Source organism: Odocoileus virginianus, chromosome 18, assembly GCF_023699985.2.
Source record: "Odocoileus virginianus isolate 20LAN1187 ecotype Illinois chromosome 18, Ovbor_1.2, whole genome shotgun sequence".
Taxonomy (NCBI): Eukaryota; Metazoa; Chordata; class Mammalia; order Artiodactyla; family Cervidae; genus Odocoileus; species Odocoileus virginianus.
Window position 1 is genome coordinate 23,336,823 of NC_069691.1, and position 12,332 is coordinate 23,349,154.

The following is a 12,332-nucleotide window of genomic DNA, read 5'->3' on the forward strand; positions in this document are numbered from 1 at the left end:
CATTTATATCTCTACTTAACTGCTAATAGATTCTTGTGTCCCCGCTTAAGCCCCACAGGTAATGCTATAAAACTTTCTGTGTATGTGTTTGATGCATATGTATTGGTGCTTCTGTTCCCCCACAGTCACCAGTGTTTGTCAGTTTTTATTTTTAGCCATTTTTGTGGATGCACATTGGTATCTCACTGGCTTTATTGTGTGTTCCATGAGAGGAAGGCCACTTCTGTCCTATTCATAGCTGTATCATTATCCAAAGCCTGTACAAATAACATAAAACAGTACAAATAGCAGTAATAACAATAATACATAATAAAAAGGATTGATTGAAACTAACGACTATATGTACTGAGCTTGCAACTTCGGTTTAGGTATGTAGTTTTATTTGGAAAAATGAATATTTAATTTTTTTATTGTGTTATGATTAGATGTCATAAAATAAGTTCCAATATTTTCCTTGATGTGAGAGAAAACATAAACTACCTCATTTGTTCCCCCAGTACCCCACCTTAAGAAACACACACAGAACAGGAGTCCTGGGAAAAAAATGACATATCTCCCCCAAACTTTAATTTTATTCAAATATTTTAAAAGGAAAATTAATATTTTAAGTGGTAATTTTAGGTCTTTCTTATATTAAGACATAATGGTATCCAAACTGATTGACTATTTAGCTTATACAGAGGTTTGACTCACTTCAGTGTCTATCCCCACGTCCTTGGTCCCGGTATTCTTTTTGGCCATTTCGACTCATACTGAAAAGCTTTGATAATGATGGGAAATTAGTGAGGTGTTTCAGTTGGGTGAAATCATGATTCAGTTCTTATTTTAGGAGGATAATTTTGACTTGCAGTACAGAAGCTGGGTGGCAGGGGTACGGGATGGGTGGAGAATGCATTGGAAGTAGGGAGATCATTAGGAGACTTCTATAATAATCCTTGTAAGAGAAAAATTGATCTGAGCTTCAGAACACAGGACACAGAGAACAGCTACCAGGATTTCTAATTTTATTAGGTACTCACTATCATAGTCACTGTAACACTTAAAAAAGTCATCTAAACATCTAGTTATTGGTTGGTTTGTATTGTACCTGTATAAGTAACAGACATGTATGTGCTAATGATAAATAGAAACATTAATGAGTATTAGTTATTTAATACTTTATATTTTCAAAAGTCTATAAAAAATAAAGTCTAATGGACTACAATATATTTAAAATTAGACTATATTATTTAGTAGTGTATCTATCAAAATCTATCAATATTGCATTATACATATTTTAAAAATTTACTAGTATTGTCTCTGAGGTGAACAGTAGTTTACATAACATAAGCTTCAAGGAAAATCTTATGTATCCAGTATACAAACTCCATCTTATTACAACTGGCATTTTTAATTTCACCCAAATAAATTAACCTACTATATGGCTAAAATTTTATTTTCATTATAATTTACAATAGAGGTATTTCCATATAATAAGGACACATTGTCTTCTGTGACATGAATCCAGTTGATTTTCTAGTAGGCTCAATTCAGTTTCCAAAACTAAAGTGCTTAATATTAATACATTCACACAATGCTTTACAGCTTTTGAAGTGTTTTGACATTGTACATTACCTTCTTTAATGTTCAAAAATTCTCAAAATTAGCAAAGCTGGTATGTCACCCTCATTTTTCAGGTTAAAAAATAGCAGACTTGATTTACGGTGTTCAACAAATGTTATTTGTGCAATATTGCCTGTCTGCAAATTGTGAATGGACTGGAATTCAGGTTTCCAGACTTTTAATTTTGGTGTACTAGGTTCCTAGTCCAATGCAGCATATGGCTTCCAAGGACCCTGGTGTTTAGTAGCTGTTTCTTAATCTCAGTTCAGTTTTCATATCTGTAACAAGGAGATAATACCTCACTGCATGATTATAAAGATTAATTTTGTTAACATACGTGCAGTTCTTTAAACAAATGTCAAGTTCACAGTAAGCCATAAATGACTGTTATTGTTTTCGCATATACAATTGATTTATAAGGAAGGTTGTGATTCTCATAGTATACACAGTTGGAGAAATCACAGTTGAGTTTACATGTTAGGGAAGTTCAGATGTGTACCTAGGTGAGTAATGGAGCCTAAGCCTTGTTTCTAACTTAATGACTAAAGAAACGTGGTGACCCAATAATCCCATTAGCTTTACTTAATCACCCATATTTCACCTGTCTTTGCAGTGCTCCTTCGGGTGAGAAAAAAACTTCCAGGGTGCGGTAAATGCACCTGTTCAGATATTTTAAAAAGCAAAAATCAGTGGATTGTAGTAGAAAACACAGCATATAAGACAGCCCAAGTGTGCTCAGAAGTGTAAGGTTCTGCCCAATCTTAGCTGAGACGTTAGGGGAAACGCCACAAGAGACACAGCTGGAGTCTCTACAGGAAGTTAAAAAAAAAATTGTTCAGCTTTGCAAAACACCTGGTCTTTGGTAGTGCAAAGGCTTAATTAAGTAAGGTCTGTGTGGTTCTTCCGGACACCTTGGAAGGCAGAAGTATAGCTCAGAAGTAACAAGCTGAAGCAAGCTAGTTTAACTACTTTCTGAGGGGTCCGGAGGCACTTGAACTTCCTGTTACAATTCAGGCCATACTGCTGTCATCCCATGTTTTTGAGTGATCTCCAGTTCGAATTCCTATTGGGGCCACCTGGGGACTCTTCAACTCAAGAGCGCACCTGCGCCGGGCGGGACTAGTTCCGCGTAGGTGACTAAATTACGGGACAGTTTGATTCCTCTCGGCTAATAACCAGCTACTTGCTTGAGTTACTTGTTAAGGGGTTGGCAACCTTTAGCCCACTTGGGACCTCCCATGTCGGTCTAGAGGCTCAGAAGTCTCAGCCATAAAACACTGTCATTGCAGCAGCAAGCCGAGACATCCTAGCCAGGCTCCGCTGGGCATTGCGAGGCCCCACCCATGGCAACGCCACTCTGACGTCTGCGCGCCAGGGACCGCCATAGGCCCGCGTCGGAGCCCTGGGCGACGTGTGGCGCGTGGACTTCATCAAGTCCAACCCTGCGGGAACCCGGTAGGCGCTCCCAGGCAAGGTTCTGTGCACCTGTCTCTTCCTTCTACTCAAGTAGCTTCCCCTTCTGGGCAAAAGGGGACACGTCCCTCCCCAGAAAACACGAAGCGCGGCGGCGAGCGAGCCTAGCCTAAGAACTGTGCGAAAGATTAAGCCAAAGCAAGAAGGTGCTTGGCACCTTTAAGCTGTTTGGAAGTTCACGTGACCCACCAAGTGCCGGGCCCCAGCGGTCACGTGACGACGCGCGCGCCCTCGCGCAGGGAGAGCCGGCTGGCCCCGTGCGCGCGCCTTCGCCGCTGCCTCCCAGCCCTCGACGGGAGGGTGAGGAGTGGCGGAGTGATCGGGCGACTGTGGCCGGGTGCGCGTGCGCAGCGAACAGCTGTCACCCAGTGCGGAACAAGTCTTCCAAATTTCCCAAATCTCCCTGGGCCGGAGGCCACCGTTCTTCTTCTCATCTTCCTCCTCGGGGTCGTGTCCTCGCCCCCTCCTGCGCGCCAGGTAACCGCTTTTCCGGAGTCCGGGGGATGGGGCCGGTGGGGGGAGGGGCCCGGGCGGTCTTCCCGGCACTGTCCCGTTCCGCGCGGGGCAGCAGGGGGTGCCGGCGTCTGGCAGAGCGGAGACGCCGGGCCGGAGACGCTCGGTCCGCGGACGCCGTGGCTGTCACGTTGAGAGAGAGTGGCCGGCCATGGTCGCAGGGCTGGGAAGCGGGAGCCAGTGACAGCCCAATCCGGCCCTCGCGGGGGTTCGGTCCCCGCGCTCGCCATTCTCCCGGGGACCGGAGTCGGGGTCGCGTTCCGTGGAGCAGAGGAGCGCGCGGTGGTTCGGCAATGCCGACTCCTTACCTTTTCCCTTCCAGCCCGGTCTGAGGCGGACTCCGGGGAGGCCGGGCCTGACGCGCCCCTCGGGGCCATTTCTTCCCTGGGACTACCTCGACCCGCGACGTGAGGGTGAGGGCTCCTCTCCAGACTACCTCTCCGCAGGCAGCTAACCCCTCTCCTGGGTTCGTCCTTAGCCCCTGTGGCTTTCCTTTTGGTTTTTCCGGAGTGGGGCCATTTCTTCCTGCAGTGCTTCTTGCCGTGATGCGGTGTAGACAGTGGGTGCTTAATAAATATAAGTCGGATCGGGTCGCGTGGAATGCTAGGCATGGCACGTGGCGCGGGATGGGAATGTGAAGAAAGGAGCCAGGTAGGCTGGGGCTCCCGGCTCGAGCTTGGGGTTTTCCTCTGGGCTCAGCCAATGAAACCAGCGGGGCTCGATTCGGATGCTTTCCGGGTGAACTCGGAGCCAGTCTTCCCTTGAGCTGCAACCACGCACGTCTGCACGGTCTGGCTTTGGTTGTGGGCGATGCCTGGGAGGTTTTTTGTCTGGTTCTTCCCACCTAGAGAAGAGGGGACAAACATTTTTTTTTTTTTTAAAGCAGTTGGCAAATTACCCTGCGGGATGTTTATCAACTGCTGCTTCGGAAGTATAGGTTAAAAGTTGCAGTCGTTCCACCCTTATCCTCTTGGAAGTTTCTTTGTAGGGTTGGTTCACCTACGTTCAGACCAAACTTTGCTCCATTTCACCCACTTGAATTTGCAGTATTTTTTTTGTTGTTGTTAAATCTCAGGAAACTCAGCTTCACTGTTTCTTTGGCAACAGTTACAAATAGTCTACTTTCAAAATGTCGTGGTTGAAAATTAGTGGCTTTAAATCTTAAAGGTCCATTTTTACTTTGTAGCACTCAGTTCTTTTTGATCTTTAGTCAAGTTCTCCCACCTTGCCAGTCCTCTCCCACCCCCCCCCCCCCCCCCCGGCTTTGTTTTGGAATGTATTTCACGGTAATAAGGGTTTTTAAGGCCCTCTTTCTTCCAATTTAAGGTGCTATGATAAGTTTGCACATTAGAACACCCTTACGAAGTTGACAGTACAATTTAAATAGAGTTTCATTTTATTAACGGACTATAATCTGTTGCTTTTGTAAAGTTAAAAACATATTTTAAACATTGCACGTACACAGATGCTTACAAGAAGTACATTCCAGTGATGTCAGTAACATTCTGTGAGAATGCAGATTTTAAGAGACTGGGAACAGGTACTTAATTTTAAAATTTCTTAGAGTTAAAATTTTCATTCAAGGACGAAAATCTGGTGTATTGAGTTCTCTTCTAGACATCTTAATCACCCGGAGTAGGTTAAATGTCCCTGGGGCACAGTCTGAATTCTTTGCTTTTCTCATTGCTTTCTAACTGCTTGTTGACTGACTTTTCTACTCTAGTAGAAAGTGATAGTCTGAGCACAGGTTTTGCGTGTGATCGAATGTATTTTCTTTGTTCTGTTTCCAGCAGTTTGCCATAGTGCCCCTGGTGCTCCAGATACCCTCTTTCTTAATACAAGCTTTATTGAGATATAATTAACATACTATGAAATACACCTATTTAAAAGTGGATTTTTTCCCCTTGGTTTTTAGTATATGCATAGAATTGAGCAACTATGAGCACAATCCATTTTAGACCCTTTTTTTTTTTAATCACCTCAGAATCCATTTCCAATTAGCAGTTACTGTCCATTTCTTCCAAATCCAGCCTCCGCCCCAGCCCCTAGGCAGTGACTTTTCTGCCTTGTGTCTCAATGACTTGCCTATTCTGGACTTTACATATAAATGTTAGCATATAGTACTTGGTCTTTTGTAGCTAGATGTTTTTCACTTAGCCTAATATTTTCAAAGTTCATCCATGTTACAGCATGTTCCAATACTTTATTCATTTTTATGGCTAATATTCCATTGTATGGATATGTCACATTTTTTCTTTTCATTGGTTGATGGACATTTAGATTGTTTCTATGTTTTGTCTGTTATAAATAATGCTGTGAACATCCACAAACTGGTTTTTGTATGTATGCATTTAAAAAAAATTTTTGTTATTTTACTCTTGGGTATATAGCTAGTAGTGGAATTGCTGGACTAAACATTTTCTCTTGAATGAGTGAATGAGCAAGTAGGGATAGTAGTATCGAGAGATGCTTTCTCTAAGGCTTTGAGGGTCCTATTTTGACTCTTTCCTGTTCTACCAAGGAAAGACCACTTCTTAGAGGCAGAATTCTCTGTGTGTGGCATTGTCCTGGGTTTAGTGCTATGTTTTTCTTGTCATTAAGATCGTCCCTTTCTGTTAGCCCAGTGGTTTTTTTGCATGTAATAGTCATAATGATTATTTCCTTGATACTGATGTATTTATTGTATGTTTATTAGAGATATGATAAAATATGTATATTCCATGCTCTTTAAACTCAGTGTCTGATGCAGGGTTTTCAATCTTTTAAAGTTTGTATTTTCTTTTTTTGGTAATATGAATATTTAATGCTTCTCTCCCTACCTTCATCTCTTTTCTTTTCTATAGACCCAACCCTTTCTCATTTCTATGTGAGTTTCTTGGGAGCTGTGACATAGTTAAAGTCACTGTGTTTTCTTTATCTTCAACAATCCAGAAGGTTTTTGGAGCCTAAAGGATAAATTTAAAATACTGGATTATTATCTTTTTCTCCCTGCAGCTTCACCCGCCTCTCCCAGGTTTCCCCTGTGCCCCTATCCCTTATACCCGTTGGGAGAAGATGCCGGTCCTCCAAGTCCACACTTGCAGGGCCTAATCCTTTCCCTGCCTGAGTGATTGTGACAGTCACTCTGAGAAGTCTGCTTTGCTCCTCTTTCAGTGGCCTCCCATGTTCTTTCCCCAAGGATCACGTTCTCTCAGCTCTCCGCAGGCTTTGCCCAGCCGGTCTCCTCCCTCTCCACAGTTCCTTGGCTGGTTGGGGCTCATGTTCCCTCTGCTTCTGCTGCTCCTGTAACAGCCTGTGTTCTTTGTCTTCTTAACTGCATCTTATCCTTCAGATAGCGCAGCTCAGTTGTCCCTTTAAGTTAGTCTTTCTTCAGTCCCATACCAGTCATAGTGGTGTAATTGTTTAAGTCTATAAATGAGGTTACAGAACTCCACTATGTTAATCCTAACCTCTTAATTCCACCCCCGCCTCCGCTTTTCACCTTTATAAGTTTGTTTTCTAAGGCTTTGAGTCTATTTCTGTGAGTCTTTAAAATACATTCTAGATTCTTCTAGTTTGTATTATAAGTTACTGTGGGAAAATAAGGAGCAGAATAATGTATGCTCAAATCCCTTTTGGTGATGACTTCATTTTTTTATATTTCTGTCCAGTTTTAGTTATTAATTTGGCATCTCTACTTGTTAACGATAACAGGCCGAACTGTGATCAGTGATCTTTTCTCTCAGTTCTGCTTCTCTGAGTTTTTCATCCTTCCCCCCACATTTTAGCAGTAACTTGGGAAACCTGAGAGTTATTCCAGACACCTCATGGCTTACTCGCTTTTTTTTTTTTTTCTCAGTCCTTGCTTTTGTACCATCACCAAACCTTGTCACTTCTGCTTAGATCAGTCTTCTAGGGTCTAAATGGTACCATTTCTGTATTCATTCCAGCTCCCTTGATATGTGTTCTCTACTCAGTTATCTTTTAAAATGCAAATTGTATCATTCTAATGGCCCTCAGGACATTTAAAATTCCTGCATTATCTCTTCCTACTCCAAGCTCCTCCCTAAGCCTTATTTAGAGGTTCTGCCTTTCTACCCACCAGCTTTTCATTTCCTCAGTCTATATAGGCCCTTGTGGAAAGTGCCATTTTCTTATTTTACAGGTTTAATTAGTTAATCAGTTTGGCAGTGGTGAGTGTTGTTGCTGCGCGTGGGCTTTCTCTGGTTGCAGAGGGTGGGAGCTCCTCTCCGTTGTGGTTGTGTGGGCTTCTCGTTGCAGAGCACAGGCCCATGGGTTTCAGTAGTCGTGGTGCAGTTGCCCTGCAGCATGTGGGATCTTTCCAGACTAGGGATTCAACTGATGTCCCTTGCATTGCAAGGCAGATTCTTATCTGCTGCACCACCGGGGAAGTCCCCGACAGAGCCATTTTCTGCCAGGCAGATTTTTCCTTCCCATTTCTTTTCCAAGCGCATCTTTCTGGTCTGCTTGAGTGCAGTTTGTTAGACAATCCTGACCAGTCACCCTACCTCTTCCTCAATCTAAATCAGCTTCCCTAATGACAAGCAATCTTAATTTACTTAACTTTTTCCTTCCATAACATCTAGCAGTATATAATTTTATATTTATGCAATTATTTGATAATTTGTTTCTAAACTGAAAGAATTCTACAAGGGCAGGGACCAGGTTTTTTTATTTCACTTATATCACACCAGCACTTTGTTGTCTCACAGGCGTTATAGTACAGGTGCTCAGTAAACCTTTGTTATACAAATTAATGGCATTTACATATATGACAAGATTCAGGAAATTAAAATCAGGCACACGGGAGGAAATACATTTTACCCTTCCTGACCCCCTCCCAACATGTAAAACTGAAACAAAAATTTCACAGAATAGTACTTTGCCACCTGTACTATATTCTGATATTTTTTGTTGTTCTGTTTCACATGTTATAAAAATACTGATAGATATCATTTCCTAGCTCAGGTAGCCCTGCAGACTGCACCTTGAGTAGCAGAAGTTTAAGGCAATCCTAGGGAAATGCTTCATTTCCATTAGCCCCTCCCCACCTTTGAAACACAATTAAGTATTTTCTTGGTCTTGTGTGATGAAGTATAGCTTTAAATACTACCTCCCAACCCTCTCCGCACATTTAAAATTAGCTGTTGCCGAAAGCTAGTTTTTCTTAGAAGTTCTGGCCTCCCTCATTCTCAGAGGAGGGTTGCTTAAGGTCAGATTGAGAACAGTCTACACCTGACTTACTTAAATCTTCTCTTTCAAGTTTTTCTGGGCCACTAATAGCCAGCACTCTTTCACCCTGCTTCCCTGAGCTCATTAGAGGTGGGATTTAAGGCTGACTGCTCATCAATTTTGTTTTCTGAATTTCTCACAAACCAACAAAAAAATATTCCAGAAATGAAAGCACAGAGATCAAGGCAAACCAGTATTTGTGAATGTATGAATTAAGGAGCCTGGTATCACTAGTGCTGATTCCTAGGGCTGTGATTCTCGTTTACTCACTTTTCAAAACTGAAAAGGCTTGGTGCTGTTTAGCTCCACCATGAAATACTGATCTCCACTCTGTTTTGCTAACTACATATTGGAAATAACCTAAGTGCCAAGCACAGGGATATTTTAACTGAACTCTATGCTGTGACAACACTTTTGGGGGATTTCATATTCCTGTTCTCATTTTCAGCATTGCAGGTTCAGGAATCTGAACTTTTCCCAGTGATCCAGAGTATGTCAGGCATTGGAGGACTAAAGTCCTCAGTGTCACTCCCTTATCAAACTCACAAGAACCAGAAGTCAAACCCAAGATATACATGTTCTTTGTTCTTCAGGGCTCTTTCTAGAAAGTCTGGCCTGTGGGAAACACATTATTTGAAGACAGGCAGGTCCTGAAGGTGGATGTGGCAAGGAGGCATCATCTGGTTGGGGTATTTTCTACCTGTTGGGCTTCTCTTGACCCTTAGAAGTACTCACTTCTGTTCATCAGAACATTCTTCCTGCAGGTCCATTTTTCCTGTTGGAGGAGGTTAAAGAAGAAAGCAAATTCCTTCACTTTGGCTCTCTTTTTTATCTCCATCTTTAAACTCTTTTTTTCCACTAGACATTTAACTTCTGAGGACATCCCTTTGTTTTTCTGATTGGATGTCAGTCTTGTTGCTTTGATTCTGTTTAGGGAGTCCATCAAGTACTCAGCAAGGTCACAGGCATCCCTTTGACTGGTACTATTGAGGCTTATTTTTTTCCCCCTGCTGGTAGCATATCTTATTCATTTTGCCTTTATTTAATTTTCAAAAGGAAGCCTTATTTAAAATTTGGCCACTTTACTGAGAACTCTCAGTCTACAACATTCAGGCAGCTCTCATTTAGCAGGAAGAATCAGGCTCTGAGATAGGGAAATTTATTTTTCATGCCTTTTTGATAACTTTGTTTTTTTATTTTAAAAAATTATTTATATTCATATGTGTTAAATATTTATTATTTGAACAATAATGCAATACAAGATATACAACAGTGTATAAAATTAAGATGGTATAAATGGGTAGAATGTACATATTCTCACCTTTGGCCATCAGATAGGCAGTTTCTTTTTATTGGTTAACCATCGTTAAAATTGTTTCTTTTAGGGCTTTTTAGACATAGTCTGTATATTCTTTATAAGATATTCTATACAACCATATGGGGCTTCCCAGGTGGCTCAGTAGGTAAAGGATCTACCTGCAGTGCAGAAGACGAAGGAGATGCAGGTTCGATCCCTGGGTCAGGAAGATCCCCTGGAGGAGGGCTTGGTAACCTGCTACAGTATTCTTGCCTGGGAAATCTCATGGACAGAGGACCTGGGGGGTTACAGTCCATGGGGTTACAGAGAGTCAGACACAACTTAGCGACTAAATAATATAAGCATATATGTATTTGTATATCTTTTAATACAGATGGTAGTATCTATACTTATTGTTTTGAATATTTTTCTTTTCATTTAACTGTGTACCTTGGATGTGACCGTTCCCTCCCACACAGTTTTATTAAGACATGATTGACATACAACACTGTATAAATTTAAGGTGTACAGCATAATGATTTGACTTAACATACATCATGAAATGATTGCAACTGTAAGTTTAGTGAACATCTGTCATTTCATATTGATACAACATTAAAGAAATAGAAAAAGAATTTTCCCTGTGGTCAGACTCTTAGGATTTACTCCCTTATCAACTTTCTTATACACTGTATATCAGTGTTAATTATCTTTATCATGTTGTATGTGATATCCCTAGTACTTATTTATCTTGTAACTGAAAACTTGTACCTTTTGACTATTTTCATCTAATTTCCCCTGTCCATCCCCTTGGAAGAGATTTTAAAAACATGAGTATATATGTTATTGTTCAGTTGCCTAGTCATGTCCTACTTTTTGGGACCCCATGAACTGCAGCACACCAGGCCTCCCTGTTCCTCACCATCTCCTAAAGTTTGCCCAAGTTCATGTCCATTGCGTTGGTGATGCCATCCAGCCATCTCATCCTCTGACACCCTCTTGTCCTTTTGCCCTCAATCTTTCCCAGCATCAGGAACTTTTCCAGTGAGTCGACTATTGGCATCAGATGACCAAAATACTGGAGCTTCAGCTTCAGCATCAGTCCTTCCATTGAAAGTATTCAGTGTTGATTTCCTTTAAGATTTACTGGTTTGATCTCCTTGCTGTCCACGGGACTCTTAGAAGTCTTCTCCAGCTCTCCAGATCGAAGGCATCAATTCTTTGGCGTTTTGTCTTCTTTATGATCCAGCTCTCACAAACGTACATGACCACTGGGAAGACCACAGCCTTGACTATATGGACTTTTGTTGGCAGAGTCGTGTTTCTGCTTTTCAACACACTGTCTAGGTTTGTCATGGCTTTCCTGCTGAGAAGCGATCGTCTTCTGATTTCATGGCTACAGTCACCATCTGTGGTGATTTTAGAGCCCTAGAAGAGGAAATCTGTCACTACTTTCACCTTTTCTCCTTCTATGAATATGTATAGAGATGCTTTTTAAAAATGATTATACAATATTGCATTGTATAATGATAATTGTATGTATGATAATTTATTTAACCAGTGCAGTATTGAAAGTCATTTAGGTTCTTATATAGTGATCTATTTATGTATCATTACCTCCGTTTTTTAAAAAAAAACTTATTTATTTGGCTGTGTTGGGTCTTAGTTGCATCATGCAGGATCTTTCCTTGTGGTGCATGGACTCTAGATGTGGCTCACAGGCTTAGTTACCGTTTGGCACGTGGGAATCTTAGTTTCCAGATCAGAGATTGAACTTGTGTCGCCTCCATTACAAGTCAGATTCTTAACCACTGGACCACCAGGGAAGTCCCACATCAATGTTTTAATTGTCATAGCTTTATAATATGTATATATATGAGTCAGATTTTACAGAATATTTTTCAAGATTAATTTTATTTCTTTCTTTATGGCTACACTGAGTCTTTGTTGCTGCTCGGACTTTCCTATAGTTTTGACAAGTGGGGGCTACTCTGACTGAAGTGCTCAGGATTCTCATTGTGGTGGCTTCTCTTATGAAAGAATTGATGCTTTTGAATTTTGTTGCTGGAGAAGGCTCTAGAGAGAGAGAGTCCAAGGCTCCCTTGGACTTCCAAGGAGATCAAACCAGTCAGTCCTAAAGGAAATCAACCCTGAATATTCATTGGAAGAACTGATGCTGAAGCTGAATATCCAACACTTTGGCCACCTGATGTGA

At 41.5% G+C, this 12,332-nt stretch overlaps 1 protein-coding gene across 6 annotated transcripts in view; it reads left to right on the forward strand.

The window, feature by feature from the left end:
* The first annotated feature begins 3,467 nt into the window (after positions 1–3,467).
* KDM4C (lysine demethylase 4C) overlaps positions 3,468–12,332 on the forward strand; it is a 400,301-nt gene continuing 391,436 nt past the window's right edge. For 5 of the 6 annotated variants that reach the window (XM_020904553.2, XM_070480461.1, XM_070480462.1 and 2 more), the window contains exon 1: positions 3,468–3,552. The gene's annotated coding sequence lies outside the window, so the exon portion shown is untranslated. Of the gene's footprint in view, positions 3,553–3,917; positions 4,002–12,332 lie in introns of those variants that run through there. The other variant, XM_020904560.2, reaches the window with a different exon arrangement.